Source organism: Pseudorca crassidens, chromosome 17 (assembly GCF_039906515.1).
Source record: "Pseudorca crassidens isolate mPseCra1 chromosome 17, mPseCra1.hap1, whole genome shotgun sequence".
Classification (NCBI taxonomy): Eukaryota; Metazoa; Chordata; class Mammalia; order Artiodactyla; family Delphinidae; genus Pseudorca; species Pseudorca crassidens.
This window is the reverse complement of record NC_090312.1, coordinates 12896477-12921725: the sequence shown is the minus strand read 5'-3', so window position 1 is coordinate 12921725 and position 25249 is coordinate 12896477. Positions and strand designations below refer to the sequence as shown.

The following is a 25249-nucleotide window of genomic DNA, read 5'->3' as shown; positions in this document are numbered from 1 at the left end:
TATATGAATTTTTGGAGCACGCAGAATTAATCAGCGGTGCTAGAAATCAGTCCAGTGGTTGCCTCTGGGAGGAGGGCAGAGGGCGCTTTCCGGGTGAGGGAAGTGTTTTGTGTCTTTAGTTCGTGGTTTAGTGTGTTTGGTATATGCATTTGTCAGAACTCATCAAACTGTTCCTTTAAGATCTGGACATTTCACTGAGTGTTAATTATGCCTAAATTAAAAAAAAAAACATACAAATGACAAAAACCTAGGTGCCAGGTGGGGGGGGGGAGAAAAAAACCCCATAAATTATGTCCTGACATGACTTATCTTACCCACCTTCCCTGGACAGAGAGCCTGCGCCTGGCAGGCAAGGCCAATTGTAAAAGGTTCTTAATTGATGAGATTAACTGCGTCTCAGTAGGGAGCCTCGTTAACATCAAGGTGGGGGAGAAAAGGAGGTTATTTTTCACTCTGGAAACTTGGGGATGGCTGGAAGGGGGGCCTGGGGTGCATTTGGAGGGCTGTTCCCTACAGTGGGGGAAGGCGGCAGTGGGAGATCCTGACTCAGACCCTTCTGCATACTAGAGCTGCATTTCCCTTTGGTATTAAGATCCTTTTTTTTTTTTTTGGATCATTTTCTCAGTTGGTACAAAAACCTATGCTCCATTTTCATCTACGGGGAGGAAGAGACCAACCTGATTTTTTTTTTCTTTTTTTTTTTTGGTACGTTTTCTAAGGCTGCATCATCCAGCAGAACAAAGGGTTTAGACAGAACACTGTTTAATCCTTCTGAAATGCATTAGTGGCTGATGAACAGACAACAGGAAACAAACAACAAAGAAGTGAAAGGTTTTTATCTCTCCCTCTCAGAATCTGCGAAGAAATATGGATTGACATAAATTCACAGAAGATTAGGATTGGATAGGCATCACTAATTACCCATGTTTAAAAAAAATCGGTATTATAAAATTGTTGATAAAATTGCAAAACTTGTATCGTTTTATTTGTAGGATAGAAAAAGTATGTTATTTGGTGGGAAGAAGAAACTAATATAAACAATATAAACACCATTATTTTGGGGGAGGATGTGATTACTTGCGGGTTTTTTTCTTATTGCTTATCTGTGATTTATTTTTCCCAATGACCATTTATTGTTTGTGAATTATTATTTTTTTTATTATTATTTTTTTTTTGTGGTACGCGGGCCTCTCACTGCTGCGGCCTCTCCCGTTGCAGAGCACAGGCTCCGGACACGCAGGCTCAGCGGCCATGGCTCACGGGCCCAGCCACTCCGCGGCATGTGGGATCTTCCCGGACCGGGGCACGAACCCATGTCCCCTGCATCGGCAGGTGGACTCTCAACCGCTGCGCCACCAGGGAAGCCCTGTTTGTGAATTAAATTTTTAAGGAATTATTTTGGTTTTCTCACTGATTGGAGAGATCAGTTTCCTTCACCTGCCCTCTCTCTAAAACAGACCCTCCTTTTCCCTCCCAGCCATGCTTGCGGCTTATGAATTTTAAGGCAGCACTGCATAACGCATTGAACATGAACTTTGGGGTTAGCCAGATCAGAGTTCAATCTTACAGGATGGTGGGCAAGTCACAGATCTTTTCTATGTCTTGGTTTCCTCATCAGAAGAATGGAACTGATAATCCTTTCCCCGATCAATTGATATGAAACGTATATGGGAAAACCCCAGCACGGTACTCGGTCCTTCCTATCAGTTCATTCCTTTGCCAACCCCTTTTCGCCTGGCATCTTCCCAATACCTTGGAAACTAGCATTCAGCATTACAGTCCAGATGACTTCTGCTGACTGGGCTACATCTCTAATCACTGCAGAAACTTAAAGACACCCGCGGATAATGTTTGGTGTGTGTGTGTGTTCACGCACACCCACAAGCACCTGTGTAGCACTTGTGCGTGTGGCTCGACATTAAACAAAACCTCCCTCCCCGTGAGTGAGTTAGGACTGCTGGAGCCGGAGTCTGTCACTAACCAAAGGTAGAACCAATGGCAACAAACAGCTGGGTCACAGCACTATTTACACATCCTCCTGCAGTACCAGCGCTTTGCAGCGGTGGTTTCGGTCTTCAAGCCTTGTAGTCAATATGCTGGAAACGTTCTCTTCCCGCAAATCTTGAAAGCAGATGCAGACCCAGGCCGCCTGAGTGTGAGCATCCGTTTTTCCAGGACTAGGGGAGGGGCTCAGTAGAGGGTGAGTCAGGGTTTTGCAAAGTGTGTTTACACTGGTGGAACGCGCAGGGCGCACGTGGGCAGAGCGATGTGCACACATGCAAAACAGGAGCCGCTGCCCTGTCATCTCTGTTTCACCTCCCCTGCTTCGGTCCCCTTCACAGCCTTCCTTTGTCCTCCAGAATTACCTACACTAGGTCCTTTTCTCAGCTTCTTTTTATGGCAGTGGTTTTCAAACTTTAGTTTGCAAATGATCACCTGGGAATCTTGCCAAAGTGCAGGTTCCTAGGTTCCTCCACCTGATTTTCTGATTCAGTGTCTTGGCAGGGGGCGTTGGGGGTCGGGGAGTGGTGATGCCTGGAAAAAGGCATTTTCACCAAACATCTCAGATAGGTCTGTTTGACTAGGAAAGCACTATAAGCAGAGTGCCTGGGACCTGTCAGTATTTCAGGCCCCTACAAACAAGGTAGAAAACTAACAGATACAATTGTTAGTATCGAAATATAAAAAGGAAGCTGCAAAACCGAAATAGTGTTACCTGTTTGTATGTAACTTTATAGCAGCTTATCAAGTTCTACTCAACTTTTGCAGTTACAGGGGAATTTTTTTTTTAGTGGAATTTGGGTAGGTTTAATATATTTGATATGCTGTATGCTAGGCCTACAGAAGCCATGAAAAACTCCAATCCCGTGGTCCCTGCTCTTAGAAGTATAGCCCTAGGTGATTTCTTGTTCCTAGCATTTTCAGTCTGGAGGCACCCTTAAAAAATGTTCTTCTGGGGCTTCCCTGGTGGCGCAGTGGTTGAGAGTCCGCCTGCCGATGCAGGGGACGCGGGTTCGTGCCCCGATCCAGGAGGATCCCACATGCCGCGGAGCAGCTGGGCCCGTGAGCCATGGCCGCTGAGCCTGCGCGTCTGGAGCCTGTGCTCCGCAACGGGAGAGGCCACAGCAGTGAAAGGCCCGCGTACCGCAAAAAAAAAAAAAAAAAAAAAGTTCTTCTTCGATGGTCAGGTTTTACCACCAGGGAGCCTGAGGCCTGGAGGGAGATTGACTCACCCATGGTCACACGGCAAGTTCCTTGAAGCATCCAGACTAGAGCCAGCATTCACAACTCATGTGCGTGTGCGCAAGTGTGCGTGGGTTTGTGATATCCCCCCAGCGGTCTCTTCCTCATCTCTCTTTCATTCTGGCTTCTCTTCCATTTGGTCTCATCCTCAGGCCAGTCGGATATCCAGTCCCAAGCCCTGAGGGGAGGGAAGGAAGGGAACGAGGGTCTCAGGGTCAAAACTGTAACAATAAATAGACTTTGCACGTGGCAAGGCCAGTCTTCAGCTTAATCCCCAGCAGGGGAAAAAGGGCCGCATCACTCCCTGAAGCTGAGGCAGGAAGAGCTGAAAGGCTTCTCTGTAGCCCCTTGTGCAGTACTGCATGCTGGGTGTCGCATGCACTGGGGGCACTGATGTAAAGCTGACACAGCCGCCACCCTCAGGGAACTTACGTTTATTCATTGATCCATTCATTCCACAGATACCTGCTGAGCACCCTGCTAGGTGCCCCGCACTCTAAACGAGGCAGATGCAGAGTTCAGCTCCTGGTTGGAGAGACAGGCAATTAGCAAGGTGACGGATCTCCACACACGGGAAGACACTTTCAGGGAGTGCCAAGTACTAGGAAGGAAATACAAGAAGCTAATGAGAAGGGGAGGGAGGGTGCAGGGCACGCCCCGAGGCAGGGTGGCACTTACTCCAGTGCTGGGTGGCCTCTCCCCCTGGGCATAGACCAGCAGCCCTGTCAGCAGTGCACGTCACCTCGGAGGCCAGGTGACATATTGGAAAGTAGACGGTCTCTGGGTTCCAAAGCCTGTGTCCTCTCTGAGCTGTGTTCCATGTCCCTGTAGGAAGATGAACATGTTAGTGTTATAACTGGCCTCGGTTGGCTACTGATTCTGTGCTAGAGACGCCTTCAGGGGCTCCACGTGCATCATCCCCCTTAGTGGTCCCAGCACTGTCACGGCGGGTACTATGAGTATTGGGCCAGTTTGCAGAAAAGGAAACTGAGGCATGGGACGATAAGTAGCTTGTTCACGACCATGTGCAGGCTAGGGAGTGGAGCCAGGATGTACCCCCAGATGACTTGCCTCTAGAACCCTTGTCTTACCCACTCTGCCTTACGGCTTCTGGAATCACTCCCTTCTTCCCCTGGGAGCTGTGCGAAATCACTGTGATGTTGGGAGGAGAGCCCGGACTGTGGAGCCAGGTCCAGGCCGTACCATCTGAGCACCTCAACCTCTTTGAGCCCCAAATCTCTCTCATTTATAAACTGAGAATAAGGATTTCTACCTCGTGGGGTTGTTAAAAGGACCCACGGAAATGGCAGTATTTGAGGGTGTTCGGCACTTCATAAATGCTTTTAAACACGTTAAAATAAATTCTTTTTTTTTTTTTTTTTTTTTTTTTTTTTGTGGAGCCTGGGCTCCAGGCTCATGGGCTTCAGTAGTTGTGGCACGGGCTCAGTAGTTGTGGCTCGCAGGCTCCAGAGCGCAGGCTCAGCAGTTGTGGTGCACGGGCTTAGTTGCTCCGCGGCATGTGGGATCCCCCCGGAGCAGGGCTCGAACCCGTGTCCCCTGCATTGGCAGGTGGACTCCTAACCACTGCGCCACCAGGGAAGCCCTAAAATAAATTCTTGCTGGTTGAATGAATGGACAGTAAATTCCATGTTCTCTGAAAGGTGACCTGCTTCAGGACATTCATTTTTTTCTGACTCTCTGCCTTTTGGAGATTAGGATTCCACTGCCTGGCCTGCTGTGACCAGTTGTGGCCAACGCGTCGCAAGCAGACGGACTTGCCTTTTCTGGCCTTCACGTGAAACGCTAGTGAGGGACTTTCCAGGTACCTCTCTCTCTCTCTCCCTCTCCCTCTGTCTCTGTCTCTCTCTCTCTCTCCCCCACCCCCATCAGGCCCTGGCACCCAGCAGTGTAGGGGCTTCCCTGTCAGCCTGGTCTGGGTGGTGCTGGCACTGGCATCCGTCTCTGACTCTGATGGGCATACAGCCTGAATGAGCCGTGAGCCCTCACCGTTTTAAGACGCTGGAATTTGAGGATGTGAGTTAGCGCACCAAAACGTCACCTGACTGATAGGACCTGCGAGGCAAAGACATTTGACCCGTCACCCTGGGTGGATCGGTAGGGGCTGCCAGGATCCCCAAGTGGCAAAAAATTCTGAGGTCCTACCTGGGGTCACGGGGAAGTGTGCTGTGATGGGTGGGTGACGGCAGCCATGCTGGCAGATGGGATGTGAAGGGCCGGTACCCTGCGCCTCCCTCCCTGCTGTGCCTTCAAAGGGGTTTACTAACTGAGTTCTTTCTCTAGTCCGCCCTGAGGGCTGCCCCCAGACCCATCTCCCCATAAACTTCTCTCGTCGGCCACAGGACTGTCTGCAGTCCCCACTCTGTCTTTCCCGGCACTGATTCCTCTGCCTTGCTTTCAGGGTCCTCAAAATTCTGGCCCTAACACACCCTCCCAGGACGCCCAGATGTTTTCTTTCTGTTCTAGACTTCAGGGGCTCCTCACCTGACGTTAGCATGCAACACCCCTCCCCACATCCAGCCCGTCACCTCCTAAGTGCTGCCGCCCGTCACCCACTCCCCTACCGTATCGCCATCCTTCACATCTGGGTTCTCAGAGGACTTCCCTTTGCAGCCCGCAGGGACCTGCCCTCCTGCCCCCAGACCATACAGTGCCCACACGCCATCCATCTTCCACTGTCTTGTCTTGTTATCTTTCACTCCATTCTTCACGGTTATCTGACATTCCTCATGTCAAAGCTTTGACTCCCTACCTAAGTTTGACACTCAAAGAATGGCCTTGGTGTTGCAATTCCGCATCACAGTGTCTTGGCGATAACAGGCACTTGAGAAACAAGTTTTTAAAGAATTGGTTGGATCAGTGGTGCAGGGGTAGGGAGTAGAAGGGGAGAAACCAGAGCCAGATCATCTAAGGATCTCTCCCTCTCTTCATTTTCCAGTCCACTCTGGCTCTCCCCTCTCCCAGGCCAGACTGTCCTGCCGTGGCTGGTACCGTCCAGGTGTTTCTGTCCACTCCCTGAAATGAAATGCTAAGCTTCTAATCAAAAGGTCAGCGTTGAAGCAGCCCAGCTCAAGCCATCGCTGTTCCAGACCCTGGGACCAGAGAAGCACAGGATGTCTGGGTAGGGTGAGAGCAGGCAGCGAATCAGCTCTCGGAGGCAGGGGGATGCTTCCCAGGGAAACTGATGTTGAAGTTGAGCTGGGAGGGAGGTGTAGGAATTAGCCTGACTGAGGGCAGAGGAGTGCTCGGTGAACACCCCGGTCTGCAGAGAAGCCTGAGGGCTGGGGAGATGGAGTCAGGGGTGCAGGAGCCACCAGGGAAGTTAAAGAAAAATTCTAAAGAATGCCCGGAACCCCAGAGCCGTAATCCACTGCATTCCAGCTCTGATTTTCACTCCTGCACGTTCCCTTCCATCCCTCAGGTATGTGCAGAGATTTTATAGAGTTACTTTCTCAGTGAATGTAGGACTTTTAAATTGCAGTTTTTCATGCAAACATTTCCGTTGTTATTCCTCTGATTTTCCTTCTTTCCCAGGTGGACTTAGGCTGCTGCCCCCTCCCGCCCTAACTTTCCCATTAGCCCACTACGCTCTTCAGAACTGCCTGTGTGAGAGCGGTCACTCTATGTGCAGACAGATCTCATAAGAGGAAAATAGAGCATCAGGGAAGTCGGGGGTGGGGGGAAGTGGCGCTCACCAGAACAGTGTGACTGTGGCGACCCGTTCGCCGCAAGTCACCAAGAGCTAGAATGATAGGATTTGGAATTCATTCTAAGAATTGGTAAGGAACCTCCATGGCTAGTGGCGGCATATATCGTTCTTTGGGCAAAACTATTTGCCAGGAGTTGTCAAAGCATCACTTTGACCTTGTGTCCCTATTTGGGGAATGTATTTGAAAGACATGTTCCAGGAGGAGAGAAGGGGGTGGTGTGCGGGGAAGGGGTTTTTTTAGAACCTGATGCATTTAGGGGCAAAACTGGAAACAAAATGGCGCTCAGGGACACATGGCATTTCTGTCCCACCAAACCTTGCCCAGACTTCTGGGGGATCATGGCGCAGAAGAGGAGGCCACCTTAAGGACAGCAGTGACAATCTGCGATGTGACAGTCACATACGGCATTATATCCTTCCCGGGATTGTGGGAAGTTAGAGAGAGAGATCAGCTCTCCATTGGGAAGAAACTGTCAGACTCCTTCCTACTACTGCCAGCGTGTTTGCTCTGTGCCCCAGATGGTACCTACTGTTCTGTTCTGATTAGGTATCTGTTTTTCATTTTGACAAACAGGATTCTGTTACAGATCTCCCTCTGTTTTTCTTTTTACTCAGTACTGTCTTTTTTTAGATCCTTGTTGGTCTGTGTGCACCTAGCTCATGTGAGGGGCTGTGTCTGCCCTCCCCTTGCTGTAGGTCCTGCCTTGTTTATCTCCTTCGGCCCCTGCTGACAGCCGTTAGGGAAACCCAGCCAGGTTCGGTGATGAACACCTCACATCTGTCCCCGGGTGGCCTGTGGGAGAGTTTCTCTGGTACAGATCCAGGGCTGGGATGGGTGAGTCATTGTGCCACTCAGACTTCATTTCACAAGTGCTGCCAGATTGTTTTCCAGAATGACTGTACCTGTTTGCCTTTCCACCAGTGGTGCTCAGGAGTTTCTGTTTCCCCATGTCCCTCCCAGCACCTGGTGTTGTCAGCTGTACCAGAAGGATGCCTCTGATGGCTCAGGCACATCTGGGCACAGGATTCGCTTCTCTGAGACGCCCTTTTCTGCTGCAGTCGTCACCTTATCAGGAAGAATGTCAGGCAGGAAAAGGGGGTCTTTCACTGCAACTCTCTGTCTTCTATTAGGGAAGAAAATGTCCCCAGAAATCTCCAGTTGACTTCCCCTTATGTCTCATTGGCCAGATGGGGCCAGATGTCCTCCTAAGCCAGCCTCTGACAGAGGTAATAGGAATGCCTCTTCCGTGGGTATTGCTGCCTGCTCAGGACCCGAACAGAACAGGGACTGTCTGCGTGAGGATGAAGAGAGCGTCGGACAGTTACTCCGCCACCCGTAGAGTCTTCCACGCCAGATCTCTAATTGTGCCAATTTTTTGAGTGCACGCTGCCACGCTGCCAAATGGTGATGAACCATTTGTGGAGAATTTCAGAAGCACGTGTCTACAGCCTTGGAGTTAGAACTGGGCCCCTCGTTTCGGAATCTGTCATTCTTCTTGGCAAGTGGACATCAGACCTGGTCCCCCACAGCTGCCCCTACTTAGATTTCTGTACGAGCTCCCCACAGAAGAGGTCAGTATAGAGACTCAAGGGCAGAGCGCCACTGTTCCTGCCTGTGCCGTGATTGCAAGGCAGAATGCCAGCTGAGGACAGGTGGGGAAGGACACCAGTCCAGGAATAGTACCATCGCAGGCAGCAGCGTCCTCATCGTCAGCCACGTGTGTGCTGTAGTAACCTTTGTGTTTGTGCTTAACCAAAGAAATTAACTTGTAATGATTAACTTCTGTAATTTATTGAGCACTTACTCAGTGTCAGGTAGCCCAGGAAGCATTTTACTTTTATGATCTTGTAACACACACACACACACACACACACACACACACACACACACACACACACACACACACACACACACACCCCGACAGCCTCGTGAGAGCATTTTTTTGTGATGGTTAAAGCACGGGCTCCAGTCAAACCACCTATGGAATCCCAGTGATGACATTTATTAGCTGTGTGACCTTGGGCAAGATACTTAACCTTTCTGTGCCTCAACTTTCTCATTTGTACACCAAGAACAACAATGGTATGTTACAAGTACTCAATGAGTTGATAAAACGCTTAGAATAACACTGGCTTATAGTACACACACAGCTCACACTTGATAAATATTAGTTGTTGTTGCCATTTTAAAAAACGAAGAAACCAGAGGCTCAGAGACATCCACTTACCAAATGTCAGACAGCCACGAGCAGCAGGGACACAACCCAAGAGTTTCTGATTCGAGAGCTGGCCCCTTATCCATCCAGCTAGACATCATCAGTAGCCACGTGGCTCAAGGGAACACCATCATTTCTCTCCTAATCAATAGCATAACGTTTCAGCTGAAGACCCAGTGATACTTTTGGTAAAGAAATAGCTTCCAGCCACCAACCATAAAAACATAGCAGGGCTTCCCTGGTGGCGCAGTGGTTGAGAGTCCGCCTGCCGATGCAGGGGACGCGGGTTCGTGCCCCGGTCCGGGAAGATCCCACATGCCGCGGAGCGGCTGGGCCCGTGAGCCATGGCTGCTGAGCCTGCGCGTCCGGAGCCTGTGCTCCGCAACGGGAGAGGCCACAACAGTGAGAGGTCCGCGTGCCGCAAAAAACAAACAAACAAACAAAAAGAACTGAGCACAGCCAGTGCTGCTTGTTCCATAATTAGGGTTTTCCACATTACCTGACATTTTGTTTCTTATCTCAATTTGCACGTACACATTTACACAAAGTAGAAGCGTTATGTCCCCCGACTCCATTTTAGTCACTGGAAATCTCTGGAAACCAGGGCTTAAGGATCTTCTGGAAGAGATTTTTCCTTGCCTACCTAAGTGAGCTGGAATCAGGAGCCGCTGGGATTTTTAGAGAGTGGGGTATCTCTAGTGTCTGTTGGTGTGAGGCAAATAGGCAGGGTGAACACCCCGCTCTGCAGAGAAGCCCGAGGGCTGGGGAGATGGAGTCAGGGGTGAGCAGGTCTGCCACACAGGACGTCCCCTCGCTGAATTCCTCCACATTTCTGAGCATTTTCAGACATAGGCTTGCTGGGTGTGTGGTCAGCCTGAAGAAGGGGTCGCAGGCTAAGTGGTGCGGCTTTAAGCAAAAAAGTTGGCTTAATGGCCTGAATTTCCTGGGAGGACTTTTAAACCTAACCCTGTGTAACAAGTGACTCAACTATCTTTTTTTTTTTTTTAATTGAACGTCCCTCCCTCCCTTTACTTTCCTTCTTTCCTTCTCTCTTTCCTCCCCTCCCTCCCTTCCTTCCTTGGCATACAGTCACACCACTGAAAAGAGTCAAAAGGTCCAGAAAGATATGCAATGAAAGTAAAATGTCCCCCTCAATTTCCACTTCCCCAGCCAACAGGTCTTCCTTGCAGGAGGCAGTCAGCGTCAGAAGAGTCTTGTCTGTCGTCCTAGAGACGGTCTATGCATATACAAGACAATCCGTGTGTGTCTAGCGTTCCCTTTTTTACTGGACGCATCTGTGTCTTATCGCTCCATGGTCTGTCGTTCTTTCCCACCCTCCTGAGGCCTCCACGCCCATTCGCTTCTTACCAGCTATTGCCATTGTCCTCTTCGAAGGCACACAGGGCCTGTTCCCCGGGCATGTGTGACGACATGGGGACATCCATGATAACGTGGCTTTGGACCCCAGAGTAGTCCAGCCTGGTCGGTGGAGAATGCCTTGGTTTCGGGAGGCCCTGGGCTCTGCCTGATGTCCCCCCTGCAGGCAGGAAGGCTGGGGGGCAGAGTCCAGAAATGGTTCACACCACGGGTGGCCCTCTGGGGAACCCGCTTCTCCCCCTTAAAGGGCAGCCTGAAGAACACTTTCTCTTGATTCGGGTCACCAGGTGCAGAATCACACACCCAAGCGATAGCTGAGGCCATTGTTCCTCAAATTTGAGCCACACACCAACTTCCAGGAGCCCTTAGTAAACGCAGATTCCGTGTCAGTGAATCCGTGTGGGGCTGAGATTCTGCACTAATGAGGAGCTCCCAGGCGCTGCTGCTGCTGCTGGTCTGTGGCCAGCCCATTCTGAGTACCAAGGAAGCACCTGGTGGTCCTTCCCACCCCTCCCCACCCCGCCAGCACGCGGTACCAGACCCCATCCATGGAGCGCTAGGTCTCTCGTGCACAGATTCCAGCTCCGACCCCAGGGAGCAGTTTCATGTACATTGTCACAGTTCGTCTTCCTCACCATCCACTGAGGTGTGCTAGTGTAATCCTTTTTTTATTTTTTAGATGAGGAAACTGCTACTCAGAGACGTTAAACAACTTGGCAGATGTTGCACAGCTAGTAAGTGACAAAGGTGAAAGTCCAAGTGTGAAGGTCATTTCTTGTCACTGTGGTCCCCCACGAGCCCATGGACGAGTGTGGTCCTCCTGGAATGGGAGGGGTCTGCTCTTAATGAACAGGTTTGGATGGTGAGTGTCATTTTCTCTTCTCTCCCACTCTTTATCTCCGAGATTTTTTTTTTTTTTTTTTTTTTTTTTTTTGCGGCACGCGGGCCCCTCACTGTTGTGGCCTCTCCCGTTGCGGAGCACAGGCTCCGGACGCGCAGGCTCAGCGGCCATGGCTCACGGGCCCAGCCGCTCCGCGGCATGTGGGATCTTCCCGGACCGGGGCACGAACCCGCGTCCCCTGCATCGGCAGGCGGACTCTCAACCACTGCGCCACCAGGGAAGCCCCATCTCCGAGATTTTTATCCTGGCTTCTTCTTTTCAGGAGACTGGGAAACACTTCACAAAGGGGATGGTCCCAGCAGTAACACTGGCCTAGAGAGAAATGAATCCTTTTGCCCGGTAACTAGAAGACACATGAAACTGGAAAAGGGAGCCTAGAACATCACCGCATTTCCCTCATATAGGAGAGCATACCCCCTCCCTTTCACCCCCTCTCCCCAAACACATAATACCTTTTACTGGTGATTTGGTCAGTGCTGAGCTATCTTCATTTAATGTGGTTTTGACAGAATAGTTGGTCTGGAAATTTTCTTTTCAATTAAACTTCCTTGTTGAACTGCCTTGGTTTTGAAAGGATTCCATTAGGTTGGCTAATTATATAGCAGTTGTTACAAGGAGATATTTGCACCCAATTTCAGCTTTTAGGTAATTCAAATCAAATGCTTTCTCTTTTCCTCCCTGGAGCTGTGTGCAACCATCTTCCTCTCACACTGCAGGCTTCTCATGAGTTATTTTTGGAATTTCAAATCAAAACAGCAATTTTGGCGGATGGGAGAATGAGTGGATGCTCCAGCCTAGCAGCGTAAACCATATGTACTGATAAACACAGCCAAAGAGTCGGTGCCTTTAAAAAGCAGCAAAACCATCTCCCTCTGTGAACAAGGTTCAATTTTGGGGACCTATAAACTATTCCTGGTACTATCATATTCCTCTGTGAACTCTAACCGAAGTCAAAGACAGTTGAAATTCTTTTAAAATTACCGGAGGTTTGTCCATTTGCAAAGTGGTGTCGTGGTCCTTTTGTTTCAAGATGGCGGGTCTTGGCAGAATTTACTGATGACTGTTTCAGCTGCTGGATCTGCCGTGAAACATGGAAATCACTTCATTTTCCCCACTCTGTGCTGTTTTCTTCTTTCACCAGAGCACATATAACATACCTGATTGTGCATATACCAAGCGAGCAAACCTCCCTGCTCACCCGTTAGAGTATAAGCTCCTTGTGGGCAGGGGCTGTATTTTTCATCTTGTTTTATTCCTGGTGCGTAGTTGGTGCTCAGATACTTGAGTGAATAGATAGATGAATGAATAATATCCTATTTCTATTTTTCTCTTTTTAAAAAATCAATCACTTATTATATAACTAGTAACTGAATGTTTTCACCTTGGGGAAAAACAATCTTTCCAAATAAGGCTAATGTCCTTTTTGATCACTGGCCCCAAGTCTTGTTTCCTCATCCCCTCTGCTTAGGTTATCACTTTGGAACACATCCTTGCAGACCTTTCCAGTGCATTCACACACACACACACACAAACACACAGAGTACTGTTTTTGATAAACAGATTTTTTTTCAACTTGCCTTCTCGAACTCAGCCATATATCAAGGAGTGCTATCCATTTCAGCTGCCTTACCCTTTTTTTTTTTTTTTTTTCCCAGTACGCGGGCCTCTCACTGTTGTGGCCTCTCCCATTGCGGAGCACAGGCTCCGGACACGCAGGCTCAGCGGCCATGGCTCACGGGCCCAGCCGCTCCGCGGCATGTGGGATCTTCCCGCACCGGGGCACGAACCCGTGTCCCCTGCATCGACAGGCGGACTCCCAACCACTGAGCCACCAGGGAAGCCCCTGCCTTACCCTTTGTAACTGCTACGTAGTTTTATTACATTGTGTGGTTATAATATCTTTTATTTGGACCAAATGAATCCACTGTTTAGCTGCTTCCATGCTCATTACAGTTCAGGATCCCTTCTCCTGTACACATTGACAGACTAACCATGTCCACTGCTGTCTTTTGGTAGCTACAATACATTTCATGAAAATCAGCCACCTGCCTTGGAGATTATGCCAGACCTGTGGATGGAATCATGTGAGATGCTCAGGATTCCCGGAGGCACCTGAATGCCCTTGTCTGCAGAAGCTCGGGAAGTGCTCTCGGGCCTGGGAATTCCACAGGTCTGGATATGGGAGTGATGTTCGAGCCGGAGTCAGCTCTGCCCCTAGCTGACTGGGTTTCATTGGGCAGGTCATCTCCTCTCCCTGTACCTTACTTTTCTCATCTGTACAGTGGGCTCCGTGAACCTCTTTCAGCTCTTAGAGTCTGAATAATAGGGTTTAGACAGTACCACCAGATTGACCTACAGAATATATTAGTTTACATGCCACTTTGTGTCGGAATGGGAAAGGGGATATTTAAAACTATATTTAAATTTTCATTTGAATTAATTCAATATATTTTATTATATTTTCATTAAAATATATTTTAAAATTTTAAAATAGAGATTTGGCCCAGAGCTCTTAGATGTCATCAACAATCCATGATTGCCAGGAACGCATTGACTTTGGGTCTTACTCTTCTTTCTTATTACTTTATTATCCAATTAAAACGTATATATTTTTTCCTTTGCTCTGTGTGGTCTTTTCATTCTAAGCAAGGCAGGGTGGTATTGGGGAAGGGGTTATGGACCCCTGAGTTCTACCTGCAGGTTTGTCTAGTTCCAGCTCTGTGTCCTTAGGCAAGTCCCGAACCTTCTCTGAGTTTCCATCTATTAATATTATGATTCCAAATTAGCCAAGTATCCACTTTATAAAAACGTTAAAAAAAACACACTCACTTGTGAATGTTTCACCTGACATTTCTGAGCCCTGTCACCTGCGGATAGATCATCTCATGAATTGATGAGGCATCTTAAGAGACCACCAAAACCCATGAAATGGTCTCATTTCACATGAGAATCGTGCAGCTGCCTTGGCCCCTGGTGACACACACCAGGCCTTTCAGTGGGTTCCCAGGGAGGCCCAGAGAAGGTTCTGCACTGCCATGATTCATTAGTAGAGTTTCCCCCCTGAGCCCCAAGGCTGGGTTGATCGTGTGTTCCCCTGCTTGGAGATGCAGGACCACAGGGGTCACAGGGGCTGAATCACACCCCAGTCGGTTTCCCTGGGGGTCCCAGGAAGGCTTTCTCACGTGGGGCGAGAGCTCTGGCCCCTTGGCATTTCACATGAGTCTGGAGAGAGCAGGGGTTCTGCAGGTGAAAGGTCAGGGTGAATGGGTGTGAAAGCTGCGTGGGAGCCCTAGCCCACAAGGTCTCTGGGGCTTTGGTTTTCCTGTTCCCAACATGGTTTTGCACCTCTACTGTGAGCTTTTGTTTCTGAACACCCCTTGGGCTAAGCGTTCCCTGATTGAGCAGGTCTGTATGGGAATGGGGCCGGTCTGTGATGCTCTCCTGAGAGCTCCCGGGGCAGGTGCTTCCACCTCTCCAGCCTCTGCTTCCCGCGCTGCTGGGTCTTCTATGAGAAAACTCTGCGCAGGTGCTCAGCCCTTGTTACCTTCCTTCCCTTTCCCTTTCTTAAATGGAAGAACATAATCTTATAGGCTCTGAATCTGTAACTGAGCTTCCTGAAGGCTAACATAAACATTTTCCACGTGAACCAAAAGAAAACAAAGAGCACAACGAAAGAATATCATCAATACCGTACATATCTTAAATTACAGGAAGTAATACAAAGGAATGATGGGTGGTTTCCATTTACCAACCCTCACTTGCTGCAAAGTTTTCAGCAGCTGCCCACCCCCTCCCCCCGGACCCTGACCGCCCCCCACCCCCACCTTTTCAATAAAATACTTGTGAATCTGGTTTCCATTGTTGCAGATAAACGCAGAGCAGGTTGCGTTGTCTCTCACCGATTTGATCCTCCTTCAACTGATCAGTGACGCTGTCATTCACAACCTGGAAACTTTAAGAAGTGAGTCAACCTGACCTATGATTCACAGATCCTTGATCTGAAATGCTTGATGTCGTGGAGGTAGGGTGGGAGGGAGAGTCAGAAATAAATTCCCTGACCCCCCACATTCAGCTTAAGTGAGGTAACATGGGTGGTGTGAGGGGGGGCAGTTATCATCTTGTGGTTTGTGGGGGGGCTTCCTGCCCTCCGGGAGCTGCACTTCGTTGGGGGGACTTAGGGTGACCGCATGCCCAGGATCGCTGAAACAGTTCCAGCTGATGCCTGTTATTCCATCCAGCCTTTTATACGGGTAGTGTGCCTTTCCACTAACAGAAGTATCACAGTTTGGAAATACAGGGTTGTGGGGAGACTAGACTGCGGGCTCTTAAAGGTCAGAGGTTTCCTTTTATTTGGAAGTGCATCCCCAGTGCCCGGCCTCTAGGAAGCAGTAAATAAAGGCTTTCTGGGTGGGTGAGTGAGCGAATAGGTTCTTCAACCCCTCTCTTGGCCTCTGAACTTCTATTTCCCATCTGCCTTTGTGTGCCTAGGGTAACTCCTGACTCTGGCTCTCAATAGTATCTTTTGACTAAGCCAGAGCTTCAGGTGGCAACTACTTTGGTTGCATGTCCCGGAAGGGCCACGCAGCTCTGTGACTTTCAGTGAGTTACCCAAATGAGTTAACAACGGATCAGAGTACCAAGAACCCTGGCTTCCATGATGCAGTGAGCTCCTAAGAAATGGTGGTGGAGGTGGACGTGGTGCTATTGTTATTAGCTGGCTGGCTTTGCCGCCTGTTTTTGTCTTTTCTTTCCCAGTTAGCGGATTCATAGACCTTTGTTTTAAAAAAAAAATAATAATAATATCAAAATCTTATAAGAAATTGGGAAAAGACTAAAAAAGCTAAGCTAACCGTACTGTCATGACCTTTGGTAGCATCATAGAAATTTTCATTATAAACCATTGGTGTTATTTTAATGCAGAAATTTTCCATAGTGGTTAATATCTTAAGGAGCGTTGCATTTTTCTTCCATTTGCCTTTTTTGGCAAAGCACTGTTCACGTTATTTCAAAACCTTTTCAACTACTTCTTTTTCATTTGCTTTTGTCCATGTGGTTGTTGGTGATGAACCATAGGTTACTTCATTTTTTCCCTTCTGTAAATGAAGCTTTTCTTCTACTACATCGTACATCGCAAGAGACTCTCAGGAGTGAAATCACTGGTTCAAAGATATGAATGTTGTTAAAATCTATCTATATTTAAGTAAATAGACTATGTGTTAGAGAAATTTTAGGTTTACAAAAAATTGAGTAGAAACTGCAGAGAGCACCCATATATTCACCCCCCCCACCATTCCCCGTATTCTTAATGTTTCGCATTAGTGTGGTACGTTTGTTACAGTTTATGAACCAATATTGATATATTACGATTGACCAAAGACTATGGTTTACATCTGGGGTTCACGCTTTGTGTTGTGTAGTTCTGGGTTTTTGACAAATGCATAATTTTATGTGTCCACCATTACAGAATATTTTCACTGCCCTAAAAATGCCCTGTGCTTCACCTATCAATCTTTCCCTCCATCCTCCCAAACCCATGGCAACCACTGATCTTCTGCTTTCTTTGTAGTTTTCCTTTCTCCAGAATGTCACAGAGTTAGAATCAGAGGGCATGTAGCCTTTTTTGAGTGGCTTCTTTCACTTAGTAATATGCATGTAAGATCCTCCATGTCTTTTCATGGCTTGATAGCTCATTTCTTCTTAGTGCTGAATAATTTCCATTGTCTGGCGATACCACAGTTTAATGATCAGTTCACCTACTGAAGGATATCTTTGTTGTTTCCAAGTTTGGGCAATTATAAATAAAGCTGTTATAAACATTCGTGTGCAGGTTTTTGAGTGGACATAAGTTTTCAGCTCATTTGGGTAAACACCAAGGATCAAGATTGCTGGATCACACGGTAAGACTATTTTCACTTTGAGCATTTGTTCAGCGATTTTAGTTACAATACCACTAGCACAGTTAATCCTCAAAACAATTAATGTCATTCGGATTAAGGTCATCGAGTGTTATTACTGAAAGGAACTTTGAAGATCTTTAAATCTCTAAGTTTCCTGAGAGCAACATCTGTCTCTGGTATCACTGCACCTCCATGGCATACTGCACGCAATAGGTGTTCAATGAATGTTCATGACACGTTGAAAAACCAACTCACTGCACAGATAAAAACATAGAGGTCCAAAAATGGAAAGCAAAGTGCTTCTGGCCAAACAGCATTTTACTCTTGGCAGAAAGAATGCTAAAAGCTAACTCTTATGCTCTGTAGATTGGTGGACCAACATTTTGAGTGACCAGACTCTGGGTCACTAAATGCAAGGAAAACAAGTTTCAGGACTCAGGAATCTATACGTACTGATATAATGAGCACCCTCTCCTCACTTTCAAGCCCACCCGCTACCATGTCCCCCAGAGATTCTCAACGTGGTGTGTTCATCTGGATAGAGTACATTGTGGCTACAAAGTCTCACAGCATACAAAAGCAACAACAACAGCAATAATAGTGACAACAATAAAAAAGGCCCAACATTACTGATTGCTTAGTGTTGACAGGCTCTTTACGTGTATTATTTCATTTCACCATCACAGCCACTCTCTTGTTAGGTACCACTGTTAGCTACAATTTAGAGATGAGAAGATTGAGGCTGAAGGAAGTTGAGTGGCTTCCCAAGGCTCCACAGCTCTTAGTGGAAAGCCAAATTGCATCCATCCAGTCTTGAGTCCACTCCACAGTGTACCTGGCCATCGTCAAGAGCACGAGATTTAGAATCAGATGGACCCGGGTTAGTATTCTGGGGCTACCGTTTTGCCAGCCATGTGATTTTGACCCTGTGATTTCTAGCTTCAATGAGTCCGTCTGTAAAATGGGGATAGTAATACCTACCTGTGGCCCATGCTTTCTGCTGTCTCCTCTGTAGCCACTGCCTCTCTGCTGCACAGAACCTTGATAGGTTCAGGTGAGAGGAAGGAGGCCCCAGATCTCAGGGAAGCTGCAATCCCAGCCTCATGAGATGAATCAAGATTGGTTAAAACCAAATACAGTAACGGCAGGTATGTTATCTAGTTTTGTTAGGGGAAGCATGCTAGGGAGAGGTTCTCTTTCCAAATAAAAAGACAAAGCCCCCCCCCCCAACAGGGGGAGCTCATTCTTATCTTTTCTTCCTGCCTGGATCTTGGACACGATACCTGGAGGTACAGCAGCCGTCTTGCAACCGTGAGGCGACGAGTCAACAGACTAAAATGGTGGAGGGGAAAAGATAGAGTCTGGATCTTTGACAGCATTCTTAAGTGGTTCCACCAGCCCAAGACAGAAGACTACTACTTCCAGACTTTGTTACTGAAACACTTCCTACTTGTTTATGCCACTCTTAAGTGGAGTTGTCTTTTATTTGCTGCTGAAAGCATTTCTAATAGATATGCAGATTTCCACCAAAGCACAGTGTTGGACAGCTTCATATGGTGCTGAAGAGCCTAAATTCCAGAGCCAGAGTTTCTGGGTTCTGATCTCAGCTCTGCCACTAACAAGCTGTATGACCTGGGCAAGTCGCTTAGCTTCTCTGTGACTCACTGTCCTGATCTATACAACGCTCACTCAACGTGTGCTGAGTATTGGGTGAAGGATAGTAGCTGTACGTCCCTTGTACGATAGTTAGGAGCATTAAATGACTAAATGTTTTTTGTTTTTTGTTTTTTGTTTTTCTCTTTTGTGGTACGCGGGCCTCTCACTGCTGTGGCCTCTCCCGTTGCGGAGCACAGGCTCCAGACACGCAGGCTCAGCAGCCATGGCTCACGGGCCCAGCCGCTCTGCGGCATGTGGGATCTTCCCGGACCGGGGCACGAACCCGTGTCCCCTGCATCGGCAGGCGGACTCTCAACCACTGCGCCACCAGGGAAGCCCCTAAATGCTTTATAAAATGGTTAGAACATTGCCTGGCACATAGTAAGTGGCTACACACATGTTTGTTAAAGAAATTTTTGACAGAAAAATAGCCACTATCATAGTCTTGGGTTTGGACCTTGATCTATTGGGCCACTTGTGGTCCTTAAGCAGAACACTGACCCTGTCGCCACCAAGACTCGTGGAGCATGAAAATGCCCCTAAAGTCTCTCTCAAACCAGCAACAGTGGTGGTTTCTTTTTGACGGAAAAGGCTCCTCAGAGAACACTGACTTGTAAAGAAGGAGGGGCTGTGACTACCAAGTCAGGTCATGGAGTAAAAGACCAAATTACCCCAGACTCGCCCATGCAAATGGGTGTGGGTCTCCCCTGACAGCCCTTTTAGAAGGCTGTAGACATTTTTGAACTTGTTTTTGAAAGGGTCTTTCCAGCCAGTGTCTTATTCTTTTGCATCTCCTCACATCTTTCTTGCCGGCGGTTGGGAGGCTGGGGATGGGAAGGAAGGGGTGATGCTGGGAGTCCAGGCCCTTTTGTGCCAGGAGGGACAAGCCCCCTGGCCAGTGCGTGAGGGGGCTGGTTTCACCTGGGGCTTTCCCACTTTCTACTACCCACGTTGCCACCCTCTGTAGAGACTGGATTTGAATTCAGGCAATGACTAAGCGATTTTTGGAAACCTATCATGTTCCTGTAGTTTAAGGGTCAATTGGTAGATGTGTCCATTGCCAAATCCTGTGGAATCTGCCTTCAGTCTACGTACTCATCCACTCCTTCTACTCTCTCTACCAATGACAGTCCAGACCTGGGACTTACGTCATTTCCTTTAGTCTTGGTAATTGTTCAGGCAGTCAAGTCACAAATGGTCATGCAGCACCCTCAGGTTTCCTTGGATACTGCTTCTGGGGAAGCACGGAGACTGCCTTGTGAAAGAAGCTGCCTGTAGGTGCTCTGGTCTATGGTCTCAGCTGAGCTCCCAGCCAGCACCCAGGGTTGGCCGATAGCCATGCAAGCTGTCATTTTGGATGTTCAGACCATCTGTACTTTCAGATGACCAGAGCCCAATATCTGACTACGAGGACATGGGAGACCCCAAGTGAGAACCACAAAGCCTAGTCCTTCCCAAATTCCTGATCAAAAACTCACGAGTAACGTAAAACGATTGGTTTTAACGAGGCTAAGTTTTGCAGTAATTTGTGTTCAGCAACAGTAACAAGAAGTCCGTGCTCTTTCTCCTACGTACTAGGCGGTCATAAGCAAAATTTTCTTAAATATTTTAGGCATCAGATATCTCAGATGTAAGTTAGGAGTGACAATATGTTTATGTGGTGGTTGCTCCTAGCGTGGTCCCCAGCACATGCTGTATTTCCTCACCTCTGAGATGCTGTCGATTATGCAGCTCACGATTAATTTGTGTGCCACAAAGAAGAACGAAGCAAATGCTTCCACTTGACCTACTGAATGCCGTTGGTTGCGGGACACATAACATTCTTTGGAGATGCTGAAATTTGAAAGATGTATATCTTAGGACCTTTGATTCAAAGGGTGAATAACACAAACACCTTAGTTAAGCCTGGACACTGAACGATACTGCCCCCTCCACACACACACCAGAATTTGAGTTTACAAGGAACGAGAGGAGAGCTTAAAACAAATCTGCCTTTGTAGGAAAGTTTCTCATCGGCCCTCCCATTCGATATGCTAAATTCTAAAAATTAACAGAGGCAACCTGTGGTCCAGGCAGAAAGTACCTTCCTTGGGCAGCTGTCAAATGGTTACAGTTCAAATTACATTGCATCACAGTTATTTAAGAGGGATGAGTCAGATCCCTAAATCTGGCTGTGAGCAGATAAGTTCTTTTTAGTGGAAACTTATCTCGAGCAATAGTCATAGACCAAGCCCCATTTCTCGTTGATTTTGCAGTCTCTTCTTTTCTAGGACTTTAAGTAGTAGTTTCTTAAGGGATGTCAGCCAGGGAGCAGAAGAGGTCTGAGCAGTGGGAAGGCCGGCCGAGGAGACCCAGGCCGCATCAAGTAGAGCAGAAATGCAAAGAAGCATCAGAGCGCGAGCAGGCTTGAGGCTAAGCCTTTACACAGGGAGCCCCGTGGAGTCAGTCTAGCTGCCCAGAGTGTTGGTATGTTGACCCTCATTTGAAAGGTGAGCCCCCTTCAGGACAAGAGAGGTTAAGTCTCTTGCTCAGGGTCACACAGCTTTATTATGTCCCCTTAGTCCATCAGACACAGAGCCTGTGCCCTTACCCACAGTGCTGTAATGATCAGAATGTTTGCAAAGACATGGAAATGAGACTCCAGGTAGCCCAGGTCTCTCAGCACAGCTGTCTTTCCAGCCTGACCCAAACAGGGAATTCCTTTTAATACCTACCTTGCCTTTGCCACTGTGAGTTTTCCACCCATAAGGCTCTTCTTGTCTTCTCCTCTTCCTGTGAGAACCAAAGCACCTCTCAAGGCCCAACCCTAATGGGGCACCTGAACCCTTGTTCCTACAGGGTGATTCCTGTCTGTCCTTGGATCCCAGTGCCTTGTCCCTGGGGCAGCGTGGTGGCCCTCCTGGCGTTGGTGGCTTTTATTGGTCATTCCTATTAGACTGGAAGTTTGTTGAGGCTCTGGAGTTAGATTGAGTTCGAATCCCACCTCTGTGACTTACAGCGTGTGTTCTTGGGCATGTTTCTTAGCTTTCCCAGGCTTAAATGTTCTTATCTACAAACTGGAAATAACCTGAGTATCCACTTCCCAGGACTGTCTTGAAAATGAAGAGCGTTTGGTTAGGTCTCATGGTAAGGGCTTGGTATTGTTATTACGTGAGAGGCACTTGGAAAGTATCTTGAGGCGTCCCCTCGCTTAGTCCTCACAACCAGCCCGGGAAGTAGGTGCTTTTACCATCAGCCCCATTTTACAGATGAGGAGACTGAGGTGGAGTCGTTTGCTCGCATCTCCACAACTGGAATATGACAAAACTGGACTTATATTCTTATCTTCTTGAACTCCCCTCTCTCAATGGAATCCCACTGGAAACCTCCCACGGACTGAGTTCTGAGGAGGTTTTATCATGCCCCAACCTCTTCAGGTGTGCTTTCATTAAGGACATAATTTTTCACTCATTTTTGTCTCAGTGGTCTTCACCTTGATTTGTAGAAAAATGATGCTGCACTCAGCCTTTTCTCAGTAAAACCCTGTTCCTTTGTGCCCATAAGAGGTTCCTCCACCTTCTGGGTCCTACGGGTAGTGGACTGTGAGCACCACAATTGCCCATTTATATTATGAACTAAAAACATGGATCAGATCATCAGCCTTGAAAAGCTCACGTAAACTCTTAATGGAAATTCAGATCCCACTTTATTTCCCAGCCCAAAGGATGTCAGGGCCGCAGTCGCCATTTACCTGGAATGACTTGGCCTGTTGAGTTTCCTTCTGGTAAACCACGTTGCTGATCTCATAGGAACCCTCTAAGATGGCAGACAAAGGAAAGCAGGCATTTCCGATGAGCTGCTTCATTTCTTCCTCAAGAGGTATTAGTTAAACTCCCTAAACAAAATGGATTCTATCTGCCAGAGAACATTCTGAGTAAATAGAGCAAAAGTCCAGCTCTCGGGCCACACCCGGGCAGCCCCTTGAGAAGGCTGGGACTCCTGAGAGTGGAGAGTGGGGGGACCCCATTTGGGCAGCACGGTGGAGACCTTCCTGTCTCAGTGTGGACCTGGTGAAAGTCGAGGGGCTCAGAGGGGGCTCCGGAATGAACACGTCGTCCCAGCTCCCTGCACAGAGAGGGCAGCGAGTCCCAGGCTGGGGCCACAGCCGTGTCCTTGGCTGGCAGTTGACGTTCCCAGTAAGCTGCAGCTGAAGGATCATAGCCGTGGTGGAGAGAGACGTCGGGGCAGAAATGATAGACGACCTAGTCTGTGTCCAGCACCGAGAGAGTTCCTTCCAAGAGTTCCTTCAAATTTTCTCCGTATCTACCCTTGCTAACTTCTAATTTTTTTCCCCACTGTCCTCAGAGATGTTCTGTATGATTTCAGTCCTCTGAAATGTATTGAGACTTATTTTATGGCCCAGCACATGGTCTGTCTTGGAGAAGGTTGCACGTGCGCTTGAAAAGAATGCGTACTCTCTGGGTCTGGGGTAGAGCGTTCCCTGGATAGCAATTGTGCAAAGCCCGGTTCTCTGCCTGGTCAAGAAGAGTCTTCACTCTGTGTGGTGCTCAGAGGAGGGGAAAGAGGAACCGTCTGTGTGGGTGAGAAGGCACGGCCAGCCCCTGACCCCAGAAGGCAGACCCTATGCCAACTTGTCCTCCACGTGGCCCAGGTGAGAAGAAAAGGCCACGACCAACTCTGAACAGACCTCTGAGGCGGCGAGAAAACATCTAGGGATTTGCCCGAGGGAGGGGAAATTTTCCCATGGACTCGAGGAAAGAAGCTGTGTGCAGTAAAACCCTCCCTCTCCCCGGCTGGTCTCTCTCGTGCGCTCAGCAAACACTTATCAGAGACTTGCCCTTTCTAGTTGCTGTTTCAGGTGCTGGGATATAAGATTCAGCATTGCTCCTGCCTTCCCCAAATTTGCAGGCCGTGAGGAATACGTGCAATCAGGCTTCTCAGGGCAGGGAGCGTCACTGGAAAAGGATGTATATATCAGGATAGATTCATCCTTGCTTTGTTTCTCCCCGTCTCTCGGTTATGCACATCTGCAGACAAAACCGGAGGTTTCCACAGGGATGCTGAAAGGTGAGGCAACGTGGTGCTATCTGTAAACCTATTAGAAACCTTCAGGGAGTTACTTCATGAAGGACAGGGAACTCGTGAGTTCCTAGGGTCTGGTCGTGCCAGGTTCAGAGAGCTTTGGGATTTTTTTTTTCTTTTTGGTGCCATGGACCCCCTTTTGACTAACTGGGGAAGCTATGGACGCCCTTTTAGAATAATGCTTTCAAAATGCATATAGTAGAACACTCAGGACTACAAAGGAGAGCAATTATGTTGAAACACAGTTCTATGCATGGACCAAGCCCCCCGCTTCCCCTCCCCGGGAGAGGGGGACCTGGACGGTAATGGAGGAGTGGCAGCATGCTTTGTACTTACGGTTCCTTGGTGGCATAACACGTAATATTACATATATAATATACATAAGGATGCTAAGTTTCTGATTCACTCTTCCATTGTTATGAATGGAATGACCTAGGGCTCTGTAGTTAGCCTCGTTTAGTCTCAATTTTCCAACCTGTAAAATGGCAAAGGTGATACTTACCAATTTGGGGGGTTGTGGAGATTAAATCAGCTAATGTGTCAGGTGCCCAAAAACATAGTACCTAGTCATCTATTTTTATAATACAATAACTCATGTATCTGTCAGTTTGGGAGAGAGAGATTCAAAGATCTGTGGTTACATGTTGTCTGTCGTTCCCTTTGAGAGTCAGGACCCACAGTTAGGAGGCTCTCGGGACCTTGGTTTTGTGAAGTGGTGACAGGGATCTTCCTGGATTGAGTGGCATTTATCAAGCGCTCTGCAGTTTTCACTGGAAAGGATTCCTGTCCACTGTGCCAGCTGAGCCATGCTGGCTGCACCCTTGTTCTGCTACCTTTTCATAGTCAGCAGATCTTTTTCTTCCTTTTCCTCCACAAGGACAACACAACAGGCTCCCAGATCCCTCACCCCAACCAGAGGATAAGGGTGGAGGTGGTGGGGTGTGGTCGACTCCTCAGCCTTGGCCCCTCGGTAGTACCAGGGCTGCGACTGAGACCCTCCCATCCTGGGAAGAGGCGGAGAAGCCTCTGGATTTAGAGCGTCACAAGGAATGGCGCTGGAAGCTTCGGAAACCGGAGAACAGTGCACTTTCAAAACTGGGCAGGTGGGTGGTGCCTCTGTGATCAACAGGCTTGGCGCATGGCACAGAAG

At 48.2% G+C, this 25249-nt stretch overlaps 1 long non-coding RNA gene across 6 annotated transcripts in view; it reads left to right on the top strand.

Annotated features, from left to right (window-relative positions):
- LOC137209863 (uncharacterized) overlaps positions 1 to 25249 on the top strand; it is a 393448-nt gene that overhangs the window by 217631 nt on the left and 150568 nt on the right. For 2 of the 6 annotated variants that reach the window (XR_010936150.1, XR_010936149.1), the window contains exon 5: positions 11243 to 11425. The exons of 3 other annotated variants lie outside the window; for them this stretch is intronic. This is a non-coding gene — a long non-coding RNA (uncharacterized lncRNA). Of the gene's footprint in view, positions 1 to 11242; positions 11426 to 13480; positions 13635 to 25249 lie in introns of all 6 variants that reach the window. One more of the 6 variants, XR_010936151.1, reaches the window with a different exon arrangement.